The 16942-nt window shown below is 35.8% G+C and overlaps 1 long non-coding RNA gene across 2 annotated transcripts in view; it reads right to left on the bottom strand.

Annotated features, from left to right (window-relative positions):
* LOC123327748 overlaps positions 1-16048 on the bottom strand; it is a 28348-nt gene extending 12300 nt beyond the window's left edge. Inside the window, exon 1 of one of the 2 annotated variants that reach the window (XR_006542453.1) lies at positions 15987-16048. This is a non-coding gene — a long non-coding RNA (uncharacterized LOC123327748). Of the gene's footprint in view, positions 1-4170; positions 4298-15986 lie in introns of those variants that run through there. The other variant, XR_006542452.1, reaches the window with a different exon arrangement.
* Positions 16049-16942: the final 894 nt, after the last annotated feature.

The raw sequence follows: 16942 nt of genomic DNA, 5'->3' as shown, positions 1-16942 counted from the left end.
AGAATATATTAAATATCTTAAAAATAAATTTACAAGCACCCGAAAGCTCATGAGGAATTGAGCAAAACTCCAAAAACTAATGTGTCTGCCGAATCTAATTTTCTTCTGTAACAGTAACAAGGCTGCTGAATCAATAGTTATAATTAGCTTGATTGTCCAAAGAGGACTGAACATAGTCAACATGCAAAACATTATCTTTGTTAAATTTCTATTCCTAGGCCACTTGGCAAATGTCTCTAAAATGGGTAAGACAGGAAAAAGACTGGGTTTAGATTACCCTGGGTGTACAAGGGGATTCTTGTGAACAATGCTCCTGTCATCCTATAGGGGAGAAGAGGTGGCATGATGTATCAAACTGAATTCCTCAAGAATGTCATGCCTGTTCCTCTTTCATATCGTTATTAATCACTTAGATAAGATTGAACCATCAGACTCCTGAGTACAAACTGGAGAGTTTTCTATCAAGCCTGTTACTTCTGTTGTTGGAAAATATATCTTGACTCCTCCTTGTACACTTTACTCTTCAACATCAGATATTTATTTAGTCGTACTTTCAATGCAGTATTTTAACAAAACTCCTTAAGAGAAATGAGGCAAAGAAAATTCTGAAGAGACTGAAGGAAATAGAACGAAATAACCAAAGCTCAATTTTAGATCAACTTCTTCCTTTCTTACTTTCTCTACCTGTAAGTCTGGCCCTTCATTGTACTTGAATCAGTAAAAGGAGGTCTCCTGTTCCCGAGAAAGTCTTTTTACATTCAACCAGACTTGCTTTCAGAGATGTTCCCTAAGCATATATTTCATTGCTAATTTGCCACTCAAAACCATTCATTGCTCCCAAACTTCTTATCAAAGCACACAGGCCCTTTACAATCTAGACCCAATCTTTCTTTCCAATCTCACCTCCCACCACAACAGAACACCCTTGATTTCATAGCTACATCAATTTTATTTTGGTTTCCCTGACTTGGCTCCAATACTATGTTCCTATTTTCTGTGTGATGTTGTACAAAGGGAATTACAGATTGCTGATGTTTAAAAGTATTTGTTTCACTGAATATTACCTAAGTTTTAGAAAAATTTTGGAAAAGGCTCATCACAAGTACCTCCTAAAGAATATATCTTACTAATTATGAATTTCACTGCAGCATCATGACTGCTAAGTGAATACAGAAATTAGAAGTGTAATCTCTTCCAGAGTGCTAGAATCAGACTAATAATTAGTGATCTTTATATTATTATGTTGGTGCAAACATAATTGCGATTTTTGCATTGTTGAAATTTGCCACTTGATATAGGAATACACTCAAATAAATGTGGTTATCTTATATATCATTTTAATGTGCATTTCTTGCTTTATGTTTTTTTTTTTTTTGCTAATGACTTATTACTTGCTGTTTATTTTATATTTATTTTCAACTAGGGAAATAATGTTAGGAAAAAAAGCAAATACCAAGCAAAGCTAGTATGTTCAGGAAGCTATGAAAGAAATTGTTACAATAATAATTCTTTTCATAAGGACAAATGCTCTCATGACAAATATTCTCTTATACAGTTTATTGCAAAGTCATAGACAAAAATTTCAACATAACCACCTTCATTTTCATCCCTTACTAATAAACTGATGGAAAAGTGGGGAAATAAAAACTGAATAATCAGATAACATCCGATTTGGATAACTGTACCATACTCACTCTTCTAATATTAAGTTAGCAGTTACCCTGGACACAATTGTGTGACCACAGAATACCTGTGCAGGCATTGTTTCATAAAGAAAACATTTTATGATTTCTTTGTTGAAAAAGAAAGGTTTTTTTTTTAAATGCTTTCATGACATTAAAAAAATGTATAATTGAAAAAAATAAAAAACATAGTTACTGGTTTTTGGTTTTTTTTTTATGCTTTTCTCTTTACTCCCAAGCAAACTGCCCCAATTCCAGTTTTAGATATTATCCTTGACAATAAGCGGCTCTGTAATGAGAAAATGCCCATTCATTTATCTCAACACTAGGTCCATTCACCAAGTTCATATAGAGCAACAAACCAAACCTGAGCTGTGGGACAACTGAAGGTGAACAGGCATTTACATTTTTTGAATGATAACTGAACCTACTTAATAAAAGCAACTGTAGTCAAGAATCTGCCTGCTGATGCAGGAGATCTAAGAGATGCAGCTTCAATATCTGGGTTGGGAAGATCCTCTGGAGTAGGAAATGGCAACCCACTCCAGTATTCTTGCCTGGAGAACCCTATGAACAGAGGAGCCTGGTGGGCTACAGTCCAGGGAGCCTCAAAGAATCAGAGATGACTGAGCGACCAATTTAATAAAAGCAACTTTAAAATTAGGGATGAAGTTCATATCATCAATCCCTGTGAATAGGAAAATTTTAAAGGGAAAATGATTGTATATTTTTTATATTTCAGATCCAGAGAGAGATGATTTTTAAAAACTGGTCTTTTCTCTTAGAACTCTCAAATAGCTGGGCTCAGAGAGGATCCACTGATGTGATTATAGAAACAGTGAAAATTTTGGCAACACCAGCAGACATAGATCAAGAAATATGTTTGACTTTAGCCTTTTTTTTTTTTTCAGTTTAAAATTCATACTTTTGATTATTCTCCAGTGACTAGAGTCTGTGATACATTAGAATTGAGCTTGCTGCATGCAAGCAAGGGCATTCAGGGGCAATACACCACTGGACTGGAGGGAGTCTTGCCCTGCCAGCCCCAGGGCCTCCTCTGTGAGGCTGTGCACCTAATTAGGTGGAGTCTACATTAAAAGAGTGGGAAGGTGTTTCCTACTATTTGCAAATTGTGGGTTGGGGCTGTGAATATTGAAGAGACTATGTAAAACAAACACTCACTTACTTAGGTTGCATTATCAACTCTTGTGCTTAGTCCCTTAGGTCCTGTCTGAATCTTTGCAACCCCATGGACTGTAGCCCACTAGGCTCCTCTGTCCATGGGGATTCTCCAAGCTAGAATGCTGGAATGTACTGCCATGTCCTCTTCCGGGGGATCTTCCCAAGCCAGGGATCGAACTCAGTTCCCCTGCATTGCATGCAGATTCTTTACCGTCTGAGCCACTAAACTATAACTTTTCTTGCAGATATTTTCTATCTGCCACTTGCCTTAGTCATATCTGAAAAGTTGATTTAATCATATAACATACTTCATCATGTATCCTGCTTTTTTTAAATTTGACACGGTAACATTTTACATAAACTTTAATATTTTTATTTCAAAAAATAATAGCTAATACTTTCATCATATACTGGTTACCATTCCAAACACTTCAAATAAAATGTAGTTGATTCTCACAAACAGTTCTATGGCTGTGAGGGATATACTTGTTGTTTGCTATTTAGTCGCTAAGTTGTGTCCGACTCTTAAGACTATTCCATCTCAATTTTTCAGATCGAAAAAACAAGCTGAGGCACAGAAAAGTTAAGTAACTTCTCCACTCTTACACTGCAAGTAAAGGGTGGAACAGGAAAACAAACCCAAGCAGTCTGTCCCCAGTAGGCACTTTCACTTCTGAGTTATTCTATCCCTCATAACTACACTGGATGCCATGAAACATGTTTACCAAATATTTTCAAAACAGTACTCGAATATTAGACATTTAAGTTCAAAAATAGTTATTTTCTTTGTTTGATATCTGAGCTAAAATTATCTGGAGACTTTTTAAAAACCATCTCACTACAGATTATTTTTTAATTGGTAAAATACACTGTAATCTGAATTTTTACTTGAGCATTTAAAAATTATTTTCAATTAATTACCTTAAAATAATCTAGTTGTATTAATAATTAAAGATCTGGAAGAACATAGTAAATTATTTAAACTTCAGGATGTCATATTTCTCCCCAAGTTTTTTGTTACTTTTTATATGCTGTGTCAAAAGCATATTGCACAAAAATGGTCACCCTAAGGGATATAAGATTTCTTTCATGTTTATTTTGCAATTTCACCCCAGATTAAATAAACTCTACTTTTTAAATTCTACATGACTTAAACCTTAACTAAGGTAACAATGATTATAGGTATTTACTATAAAGAAGTGATTTTTTTTTTCAGTGAAATAAATTTCAAATAGCCCTTTCTTCACTACAGTTATCAAAGAAAACAGTTCTTTAGGGAAATTTCTTCATACCACCAAAAATGTACCTGATAGGGATCATGGACACAAAGCAGAGTACTCTGCTTGTTTAAGAATCAGGCAGCTACAGTGTCACACAGCTACTCTCATACATAGAAAGGCAGATGTATTTTCAGAACTTGAGCTGCTGGAAGAAAGCAAGATACTCATTAGCAATTAATGGATTAAGAACTAATGATTGTTCCACTGACTGATATTTCTGTTTGGGGGCCAATACCATACTGTCTTGATTACTGTAGCTTTGTAGTATAGTCTGAAATCAGGAAAGCCAATTCCTCCACCTCCATTTTTCTTTCTCAAGACTGCTGTGGCTATTCAGAGTCTTTTGTGTTTCCATACAAATGATGAAATTGTTTTTTCTAGTCTTTTGAAAAATGCATTGACAATTTGATAGAGACTGCATTCAAACTGTAGATTGCTTTAGGTAGTATAGATTTTTACAATAGTGATTCTTCAAGTCCAAGAACAAAAGATATATCTCGATCTGTTTTTAATCTCGTCTTTAATCTCTTTCATCAATTCAGTTTCTGAGTCATGTCTGATTCTCTGCAACGCCATGGACTGCAGGCTCCCTTGTACATCACCAATTCCCAGAGCTTGCTCAGACTCATGTCCATTGAGTCACTGATGCCATCTGACTATCTCATCCTCTGTCATCCCCTTCTCTTCCTGCCTTCATTCTTTCCCAGCATCAGGGTCTTTTCCGATGAGTCAGTTCTTCATATCAGGTGGCCAAAGTATGGAAGCCTCAGCTTCAGCATCAGTCCTTCCAATGAATATTCAGGACTGATTTCCTTTAGGATTGACTGGTTGGATCTCCTTGCAGTCCAAGGGACTCTTGAGAGTCTTCTCCAACACCACATTTCAAAAGCATCAATTCTTCTGTGCTCAATTTCTTTCAGGTCCAACTCTCACATCATACACAACTACTGGAAAAACAATAGCTTTAACTATACAAACCTTCCTTGCTAAAGTAATGTCTCTGCTTTTTAATATGCTGTCTAGTTTGGTCATAGCTTTTTTTCCAAGTATCAAGAGTCTTTTAATTTCATGACTGCAGTCACCATCTGAGGTGATTTTGCAGCCCAAGAAAATAAAATCTATCACTGTTTCCATTGCTTCCCCATTCATTTGCCATGAAGTGATGGGGCCAGATGCCATGATCTTAGTTTTCTGAATGCTGAGTTTTAAGCCAGCTTTTTCACTCTCCTCTTTCACCTTCATCAAGAGGCTCTTTAGTTCCTCTTCTCTTTCTACCATAAGTGTGGTATCATCTGCATATCTAAGGTTATTGATATTTCTCCCAGCAATCTTGACTCCAGCTTGTGCTTCTTCCAGCCAAGCATTTTGCATGATGTACTCTGCATATGAGTTAAATAAGCAAGGTGACAATATACAGCCTTGATGTACTCCTTTCCCTATTTGGAGCCAGTCTGTTGTTCCATGCCCAGTTCTAACTGTTGCTTCCTGACCTGCACACAGATTTCTCAGGAGGCAGGTCAGGTGGTCCGGTATTCCCATCTCTTTCAGAATTTTCCACAGTTTGTTGTGATCCACACAGTCAAAGGCTTTGGCATAGTCAATAAAGCAGAAGTAGATATTTTTCTGGAACTCTCTTGCTTTTTTGATAATCCAGCAGATGTTGGCAATTTGATCTCTGGTTCCTCTGCCTTTTTTAAACCAGCTTGAACATCTGGAAGTTCATGGTTCATGTATTGCTGAAGCCTAGCTTGGAGAATTTTGTGCATTACTTTGCTAGCATGTGAGATGAGTGCAATTGTGCAGTAGTGTGAACATTCTTTGTCATTGCCTTTCTTTGTGATTGGAATGAAAACTGACCTTTTTCGAGTGCTGTGGCCACTGCTGAGTTTTCCAAATTTGCTGATATGTTGAGTCAGTGCTTTCACAGCATTATCTTTCAGGATTTGAAATAGCTCAACTGGAATTCCATCACCTCCACTAACTTTGTTCATAGTGATGCTTCCTAAGGCCCACTTGACTTCACATTCCAGGATGTCTGGCTCTAGGTGAGTGATCACACCATTGTGATTATCTAGGTTGTGAATATCTTTTTTGTATAGTTCTTCTGTGTATTCTTCCCACCTCTTCTTAATATCTTCAGCTTCTGTTAGGTCCATACCATTTGTGTCCTTTATTGCGCCCATCTTTGCATGAAATGTTCCTTGGTATCTCTAATTTTCTTGAAGAGCTCTCTAGTCATATAACTCTAATTACTATAAGACACTGAAGTTTCCTGTGTAAGATCTTTGTCTACTTAGGTATTTTATTCTTTTTGCTGCAGTGATACATGGGATTGTTTCCCTAATTTCTCTTTCTGATTTTTTGATGTTAGTGTATAGGAGTGCTTGTGACTTCTGCATATTAATTTTGTATCCTACAACTTTACTAAATTCATGAATTAGCTCTAGTAATTTTCTGGTGGCATCTTTGAATGAAGTGAGTGATGTCACTCAGTCGTGTCTGACTCTAAGACCCCATGGACTGTAGCCTAACCAGGTTCCTCCGTCCATGGAATTTTCCAGGCAAGAATACTGAAGTGGGATGCCATTTCGGGAAAGCCAAGAGATAAGCCCATGCACTCATGGGCACCTTATCTTTGACAAAGGAGGCAAGAGTATACAGTGGAGAAACGACAGCATCTTCAATAAGTGATGCTGGGAAAATTGGACAGCTGTGCATAAAAGAACACTTTCAACACAATACACCAAAATAAACTCGAAGTGGATTAATGACCTAAATGTGAGGCCAGAAACTATAAAACTCTTAGAGGAAAACATAAGCAAAACACTCTGACACAAATCACAGCAACATCCTCTGACCCACCTCCTAAAGTAATGGAAATAAAAACAAACATAAACAAGTGGGACCTAATTAAAATTAAAAGCTCTTACACAGAAAAGGAAACTATAAATAAGATGAAAAGACAACCCTCAAAATGGGAGAAAATAATTGCAAATGAAAAAACAAAGGATTATTCTCCAAAATATACATACAGCTCCTATAGCTCAATACTAGAAAAACAAACAACCCAATCAAAAAGTGGGAGGAAGACTTAGACATTTCTCCACAGAAGACATACAGATGGCCAACAAACACAGGAAAAGATGCTCAATATCACTTATTATTAATGAAATGCAAATCAAAACTACAATGAGGTATCATCTCTCACTGGTCAAAATGGACATCTTCCAAAAATCTACAAACAGTATTTGCTGGGGAGAGTGTGGAGAAAAGGGTTAGTGAAAATGTAAACTGATACAACCACTATTAAGGACAGAATGGAGATTCCTTTAAAAACTAGGAATAAAGCTACCTAGTATGAGCTAGCAATCACACTGCTGGGCACATACTGTAAGCCAACCGTAACTGAAAAAGACACATGTACCCCAGTGTTCATAGCAACACTATTTACAATAGTTAGGACAAGAAAGTAACCTAGATGTCCACTGAGAGACCAACTGATAAAGAAGTTGTGGTACATATATACAATGGAATATTACTCAGAGGGACAGGATATATGTATATCTATGACTGATTCACAGTGTTGTATGGCAGAAGCCAACAAAATACTGTAAAGAAATTATCCTCTAATTAAAAATAATTTTAAGAAAACCTAAGATTTTACTTCACCAATAAATAATGTTTCTGGCTAGAACTAAAATGCATTTTTGTAATTACCATTGAGATTCTAAGTAAGAAATCCAGAGCCTGTTTCGGAATGCCACGGATAAAATGTGGAAGAGGCAGTAAACTTCACTAGGAAGTTAATTCTTAATACTGGTTTAGAATTCCTTCCACTTCCTATGAGGACCTGAAACTAGCTCATGGGTGCATGTTCAGTCGTGGCTGACTCTTTGTAACCCCAGGGAATGTAACCCTCCATTCTCCTCTGTTCATGGACTTTTCCAGGGAAGAATACTGGAGTGGGTTGCCATTTTCTACTCCAGGGGAATTTCCTGACCCAGAGATCAGACCTCTGTGTCCTGCGTCTCCTGCATTGGCAGGCAAATTCTTTACCACTGAGCCACCTGGGAAGCCCCAAAACTAAGCTCGGGTTCCCCTTAATAATATCTTACATAGTAAAGTATACAAAGCACTTCTTTATTTGGGGTTTAGTCTTTCTCAATAAATCTTTTATAGTTTTACTCACCTCCATGTAAAGGAACTTCTCTAGGAATGATTATAAATTGGCACTGGCAAATGGAAGACTTACATTTAAGCATTTTCACCTAAATTGGGTAAAATTTGGTAAGTAACACTCACTTTTTAAAATCCTAACTTTCATTTTCACCATAAAGTTTCCAATGCCCTACTCTGGTGTGGATGTACTACAAATAACACAAAACCACATTAACCAGTTCAATTTAAATCAGGCCCACAAATTAAGAGGACTTTTAATGCTACCCAATTATGCTGTATTTTTGACCTGTCCAGGCACTCTCCTCACCTAAACACGCCTCATGCCTTCTTCTTTCTCTTTGAATCCCAAATATGTCTTTATTTATCCTGAATTGCAACTACGGCCTTGCTTCCTACTTCACTGAGAACACTGAGGCAATTAGAAGAGAACTTCAGCAGGCTCTTACCACCACCTCTGCTTACCCACCAGCACTGGTCACCATATTTTCTGTCCTCCTATCTTCTACTCTTGCTGCCAAGCTTCATTTCTATGTATAACTAATTGAATTCATGAATACTATCCAGTCAAGGATATTGCTTCTGCAATTACTCTCTTTCTCTAATACATCAATACTTTCCCCTATATTGGATTACTCCTTTCAGCACATATCACAATGGTTTGCTCCCTCCTCCTTGAAATACTTTCCTTTTTTGGCTACTAGCACACTACATTGTATTGATTTTCCTGCTACTATTCTGGTTTCTCTTTCTAGGTCTTTTTTGCTACTCCTTCTACCTTTTCCCAAACTTTATAAAAGCTGAAATGTTTCAAGCCTCACTCTAGAAGGGCACAGACCCGCCATCCTTCTTTATCCATACTCATGTCTTTTGCTCTATCATTCAGTCTCATAATTTTAAATTTCACCTACATGCTAACAACTCATAAAATACAATTTCAGCTCATAGCTGTGCTCCAAATACCTTTGCAGCATCTCCATTTTGATGTCCAACAGACTTCAGAGTCAACATATTAAGGTTACCAGATTAAATACAGAAATACAAATTTGGCCAAGAGAACTTCCACGGACTTGTCTTGCATTTTCATTTGCTAAATCTGGTGACCTTCTGACATGTTCAAAGTTGAACTCCTTACTTTTACCCACAACCCTTTCCAAATCAGGTTATGTCAATCATCTTTACATCCACTTGGGATAAAACTTTGGAGCTATCCTTTTTCATTCATATACCCCATTCCATAAAATCTTCTTGCTACTACTTTCAACATATATTCAGAATCAGACTACTTTTCATTAAGTTTCATGTCCTTGTGATGCCCTTTCCCACAACCAAATCACCAACATCTCTCTGCAGGATCACTGCAATTGACACCCAACCAGGCTTCCTTTAATAGATCCTTATTCCTCTTACCATCTGAGCTTCCCTCTTATCATTATAGTCTCACCTCTTACCATCTGGGCTTCCATGGTGGCTCAGATGGTAAAGAATTTGCCTAGGTTTGATCCCTGGATTGGGAAGATCCCCTGGAGAAGGGAATGGCCATCCACTCCAGTATCCTTGCCCAGAGGATTCCATGGACAGAGGAGCCTCATGGGCTACAGTCCATGGGGCCACAAAGAGTCAGACGTGACGCTCACTTTTCATACTACACTCTTACAGTCTACTCATCCCAAAACCAGTCTGAGTGGTCCTCTTAAAACATAAGGAGATCATGCTCAGAGTAACGGCAATATGCCTTATAATGAATTATTAGAGTTCTCCTTGCTTTTCCATCTGACCTCATTTCCCACAAATCACTTTCCTAGCCTTGTTTATGCTAATCCTTGAACACATCAGGCAAGCACATGCCTTAGAGCATTTCACTAGCTGGTCCTTCTACCTGGAGCATTTTTTCCTCCCATATGTGAAAAACAAACCCCCTTAATTTCTTTAAATCTTTACTTTAATATTATTCTTATTGAGGGAAACTGGACAACTATTCAAAAGGCTACTTGTTCCCCCCTCCCTCATCACTTCTAATCTCTTTATTTTATTCTTTCTTTTATAGCACTTAACAACCTTCAGTATTCTTCTTACTCAGGGTTTATTGTCTGTTGTCTCTCTTCCCCTACTACAATGTAAGATACACAAGCATAGGGATTTTGATTTTTTTTTCCCCCCTTTGAGCTCAATATGTAACCTTAGTGCTTGGAAAAGTATCTGGCATGTGGTGGTGATCAGTAAACATTTATGGAGTGAATTAATGAAAATTCAGTCTCAAATTGGGGCAATGGAGCCATATTCCTGGTGTAATAGAGTCTGTTGGAAACAGTATATCCTCCATTTCTTCCTATGAGGCACAGGCTAAGGAAAATGCATATAAACAAGAATTCCTATTTCTTTCTGATACATTATCAGACACAACTTAAAAAGCACAGCATTTAAATCAGAATAAAACAGGCCAACGGAAAGAGCTTCTCCTCAGACCTCTATATGACACTGCTAAGTCTGCTTTTTTAGATATAAAACCAATAATGAGAAGTTAAATGTAGAAGAAGTAGAAAAATCAACATGAGGATGCTGAACATTTAAATAAATACTTCCATCTGATTCTCCTTTACCTTAAAGTATATTAAACGGAACACATTTAAAAGTAGCTTCATTTTAAGACAGTTTCACCCACATCTGCAATATGTATTTTCTTTTAATAACAGTGTTTGATTGAAAAATCCAATACAATTAAAATTTTGGATGGGTCTATATATAGATGGCTCAAAGTCTACAAATGAACTAAAACATATCAATAATTAGAAGTTCAGTAGATCATAGATTTGCTGATTCTTTTGTTTTTAGCCCAATAGAATATTTACTCAACAGATGACTGACTGCCATTGTTAGAAGGCAGTAATGCATCTAAACCATGTTTGCTTAGCCTAGCAAAATAATAAATAGTGCTGCGTTTATCCTTTTGTTTCTAAGGCCAACTGTTGGCTTTATTTAATACCCTCTTAACATGCTAATAGCTCCTAATGGTCACATCAGCCATCAGTTAAACAAACCATTAGGTTGAGAAAAGAAATTTCAATAAAGGCAATTCACTAATTTGTTGATTGTTAATGGATATTAGCCCATTCAGGACCTTAGCCTAGACATATAGTTTAACTCAGAATCTATTATAGCAGTTTCTCTATACATAGTCAAGAGGCTAATTCAGCATTCTAAGTATTTCTATTTCCAGAAGACATGCTACTTAGATTTTTCTATGCAAATTAGATATTTCCAATCTGTGACATACACATAACGAAAAGAACCTGCCAAAAATACATTGACTTTCAAATTATGTAATTTTCACACAGTTTATGATTAAGGATAAATTTACAAGGGTCTTCCTAATCTCTTTCTCAATTATTAAAGCACTGTTACTACTATTTTGGTTTTAGAGCTAGTCACTTCTGTTTTAGATTCAAAGTATCTTTTATATGATCAAAATACCACATTATGATGCCAGAAAAATGAAAGTCAAAGACATTGTTATAAATAAGACTTTGCTGTTCACTTCATGCTTGCCTTCACTGACAAGAGTTTAAATTGCTTAAAACATTTTTGTGTGTTGTACTTTCCTCTAATTTATTTAATTTTTAAATAGAAATGGGATTTGATGACTGTTTTCAGAATATTTACTCAAAATCTGATATTTGAAGTGGCAAAGAAAAATAAATTCATAGTTCTTCAATCTTAAAAAGTTAATATACATCTATGTTTCTTTTGGTAGTTGCATTATTTTTCTTGTGATAATTCCAAGACTTAAACTTAATTTTATACATTGTCAGACACCAAAGCACACATAGAACTGTGGAAAATCATGTGATTATACTCATATTTTACACAGATGCCATTTACATTATATAGTAATACGGTAACAATTAGATTTGGTATGTAGTATGAAAGCCAAGCATTGGATGAACTCAGGATTTCACGTTTTTGCCCCCGTTTGTCTTCAAAAGTAAGCATCTTGAATAACAGCTGAGCTGAGCCTGAAAATTCTTGGCACTTTGAAGGTATTATCACCATAACCTCATATTATTTATTACTTTACACAATTCAGGGAGAAGAGGTTTAAGGTGATTAAAGCAACCAAAGATTTGGGAATCAAGTTTCTCAGCTTTGAAATGTGAAGAAATATCTTATGGACATGCAGAGTTCTCACAACAAATTAACAGGAGTTAAAAAATCATTCTCCCTCGTGCCATTGAATCATTTAATTACCTCAACCTTCAGAACTAAATGTCCCTTCTATTCCTGCTTTCTAGAGGGTTTTTATCATAAAAGGATGTTGAATTTTGTCAAAGGCTTTCTCTGCATCTATTGAGATAATCGTATGGTTTTTATTTTTCAATTTATTAATGTGGTGTATTACATTGACTGATTTGCAGATACTGAACAATCCTTGCATCCCTGGGATAAAGCCCACTTGGTCATGATGTATGATCTTTTTAATAAGTTGTTGGATTCTGTTTGCTAGAAGTTTGTTAAGGATTTTTGCATCAATGGTTCATCAGTGATATTGGCCTGTAGTTTTCTTTTTTTGTGGCATCTTTGTCAGGTTTTGGTATTAGGGTGATGGTGGCCTCATAGAATGAGTTTGGAAGTTTACCTTCCTCTGCAATTTTCTGGAAGAGTTTGAGTAGGATAGGTGTTAGCTCTTTAAATTTTTGGTAGAGTTCAGCTGTGAAGCCGTCTGGTCCTGGGCTTTTGTTTGCTGGAAGATTTCTGATTACAGTTTCGACTTCCATGCTTGTGATGGGTCTGTTGAGATTTTCTATTTCTTCCTGGTTCAGTTTTGGAAAGTTGTACTTTTCTAAAACATTTGTCCATTTCTTCCAAGTTGTCCATTTTATTTGCATATAGTTGCTGATAATAGTCTTATGATCCTTTGTATTTCCGTGTTGTCTGTTGTGATCTCTCCATTTCTAATTTTGTTGATTTGATTTTTCTCCCTTTGTTTCTTGATGAGTCTGGCTAATGGTTTGTCAATTTTATTTATCTTGTCAAAGAACCAGCTTTTGGCTTTGTTGATTTTTGCTATGGTCTCTTTTGTTTCTTTTGCATTTATTTCTGCCCTAATTTTTAAGATTTCTTTCCTTCTACTAACCCTGGGGTTCTTCACTTCTTCCTTTTCTAGTTGCTTTAGGTGTAGAGTTAGGTTATTTATTTGACTTTTTTCTTGTTTCTTGAGGTATGCCTGTACTGCTATGAACCTTCCCCTTAGCACTGCTTTTACAGTGTCCCATAGGTTTTGGGTTGTTGTGTTTTCATTTTCATTCGTTTCTATGCACATTTTAATTTCTTTTATTATTTCTTCTGTGATTTGTTGGTTATTCAGCAGCGTGTTGTTCAGCCTCCATATGTTGGAATTTTTAATAGTTTTTCTTCTGTAATTGACATCTAATCTTACTGCATTGTGGTCAGAAAAGATGCTTGGAACAATTTCAATTTTTTTGAATTTACCAAGGCTAGATTTATGGTCCAGGATGTGATCTATGCTGGAGAAGGCTCCGTGTGCGCTTGAGAAAAAGGTAAAATTCATTGTTTTGGGGTGAAATGTCCTATACATATCAATTAGGTCTAACTGGTCTGTTGTATCATTTAAAGTTGTGTTTCCTTGTTAATTTTCTGTTTAGTTGATCTATCCATAGGTGTGAGTGGGGTATTAAAGTCTCCCACTATTATTGTGTTATTGTTAATTTCCCCTTTCATACTTGTTAGCATTTGTCTTACATATTGCGGTGCTCCTATGTTGGGTGCATATATATTTATAATTGTTATGTCTTCTTCTTGGATTGATCCTGCAATCCCACTGCTGGGCACAAACACCTGAGGGAACCAGGACTGAAAGAGACACACGTACCCCAATGTTCATCACAGCACTGTTTATAATAGCCAGGACATGGAAGCAACCTAGATGTCCATCTGCAAATGAATGGATAAGAAAGCTGTGGTACATATACACAATGGAATATTACTCAGCCATTAAAAAGAATACATTTGAATCAGTTCTAATGAGGTGGATGAAACTGGAGCCTATTATACAGAGTGAAGTAAGCCAGAAATAAAAACACCAATACAGTATACTAACACATATATATGGAATTTAGAAAGATGGTAACGATAACTCTGTATGCGAGACAGCAAAAGAGATATAGATGTATAGAACAGTCTTTTGGACTCTGTGGGAGAGGGCAAGGGTGGGATAATACGGGACAGTGGCACTGAAACATGTAAATTATCATATGTGAAATGAATCGCCAGTCCAGGTTCGATGCATGATACAGGGTGTTCGGGGCTGGTGCACTGGGATGACCCAGAGGGATGGGATGGGAAGGGAGGTGGGAGGGGGTTCAGGATGGGGAACACATGTAAAGCCATGCTGGATTCATGTCAATGTATGGCAAAACCAATACAATATTGTAAAGTAAATAAATAAATAAATAAAAGTGAAAAAAAAAAAAAGAAACTAAATGTCCTGGTCATACAATCACCTAATTATCATGACTAGATCCTACAGTAGCTTGTGTGTACACATTTTAAAACCATAACACAGTATAGTGGAAAAGACTGTAATGCATGTCAAAGACATCTCCAAATTTATTGTATAAACTAAACAGTGTTCATATTTTAATTTTTTTCTTTTCAGTCTCCAAAAAAATCACTAGAAGTATATACCATGGGGTAGCAGCTCCTAATTTTAGGTATTAAACTTGCAAAGCTTTTCCTGAAAATGTCTTAGAAGATTGTCCGTTTTAATCTATACACTATATCTTAATTGTATATTACTGTCATTTCATGTGCCATGTTGCATTTTAACATATATTAAAACTTTATATAATATAAATATATTTGTCAACATAATTATATAAAGTTCAACATAGATTTACTGAAATAATTGTCAATATTTCCAAATATTGAAATCTGATAACCACTGTTTTTAATAATCTTAAATAATCAACCATTTTATTTACTCAAGAATTCAATTCATAAACATTAAGAGCGCAGGCCTTGCAGTGTTGCTGTGAGAATTAACTGACACATAATACAGTATGGTATTGAGACCCACTAAATTTTAGGACTTAGACTGGGAGAGGATGATTCTGCCATGCTTGTGGAGGAGAGTGAATAATTTTCCATAATTAATAAAATAAAGTAGGACCCTTTATTTACTCTGATCTAAAGTTGCTTCTGACTCTACTTAAGAAACATAGTCATGTTTAACTTATTCTGCTCACAAGGAAACCAGCTGGGAACAGAGTCTATTTTTCATTCAACCATTGATATTGAAATGATAAGTTGGCAACTATAATTATTTCTTGTCCATAGCTCATTACAAAGTCACCAGGTTGATCTATCAAGTAAGGAAGTAAATCAATTGATTGATCTGAAACTACTATTGGATTCAGTGACCTTAAATTCGCTCTTTCCATAAAGAAAATATTTTCAGCTAAGAGATACTTTACTTGACCAGTATATGAACTTAATCTGATTAATTAATTAAGATGCTGAGTTCTATTGTGCTATTATATGGTAAATACAACCACTTGAAAAAAAAATTAATGATGACTTAGAAAATCTTATAGACCAACAGTTATTACCAACCCAGCCCTAAAGTCTTATCAGTTGATTTTGTACTTACCACAATTCTAATCACAGCACCATCTTTGTCCCAGATAATGAGAAACAATTATAATCCAATCCTTATAAAGGAAAGATTGAAAAACATTTTAAAAGCATTTATCATTTGCCCAACTTTGTCCCATTGTTTCTAATTATGTATTTTGGAGCTCACCTATCTGACAGTCTCCCAGGTGATTGAAACTGACTGTTTCTTGGCACATCTCTCCACACTTGTGCCTAGGTATACAAGTGAACTTCTTTCCTGTGACCTAGATGTCTTACGACCATATTTTCTGTCTTCCTCATGGGGTTTTGCTTTACAAGCATTATCATTATTCGATGACTCTAAATTTCCTTTTTATTTCATTCATTTATGCATCAAGAAATGTAATTGAGTACCTCATTGTATGCCAGCATTGCTCAAAATCATAGGAAATCAGCAGTGAATTCAAAGATTGGAGACAGCAGAAACTATAGTTTTGACTACTTTCTGGTATAAAGGAGAAATGAATGCAAACCTTTTAAGTTATCTTACTTTTCGTGCATTAAGTTCAGCAATTCGATTACCTAGTTTATAAGGAGTTTTCGGGGAACATTTCCATCCAGAATACTTCTTCCTAATTTGGTTTTATAACTCCAGTAAACTTGCTAAAATTTAAAAGTTGATTCTCCCAGAAACTGTGTAATGATTAATGGAAAGAAAATAGAATTATAATATTAACATGTATGAGAAATAGCAAGAAATTACTGAAGTATAACTAGTCTTTTTTTACTTGTAGATTTGATTATAAAGCTGGTTTTGCCAGTAACTGCAAACTGAAGAAAATATTTCACATTGAACATGACAACTACAGATAGACATTATACTTTAAAAATAGCCAAGCCCAGTAAGGTAGAAGTTAATCCTTTTTTTCAGCTTTAGGAGTACAGAATGGGTCATGAAATAGAAATTTAGGAACATGAATATTTCTATCT

This window comes from Bubalus bubalis, chromosome 10, assembly GCF_019923935.1.
Source record: "Bubalus bubalis isolate 160015118507 breed Murrah chromosome 10, NDDB_SH_1, whole genome shotgun sequence".
Lineage (NCBI taxonomy): Eukaryota > Metazoa > Chordata > Mammalia > Artiodactyla > Bovidae > Bubalus > Bubalus bubalis.
This window is presented reverse-complemented; position numbering and strand designations above follow the sequence as displayed.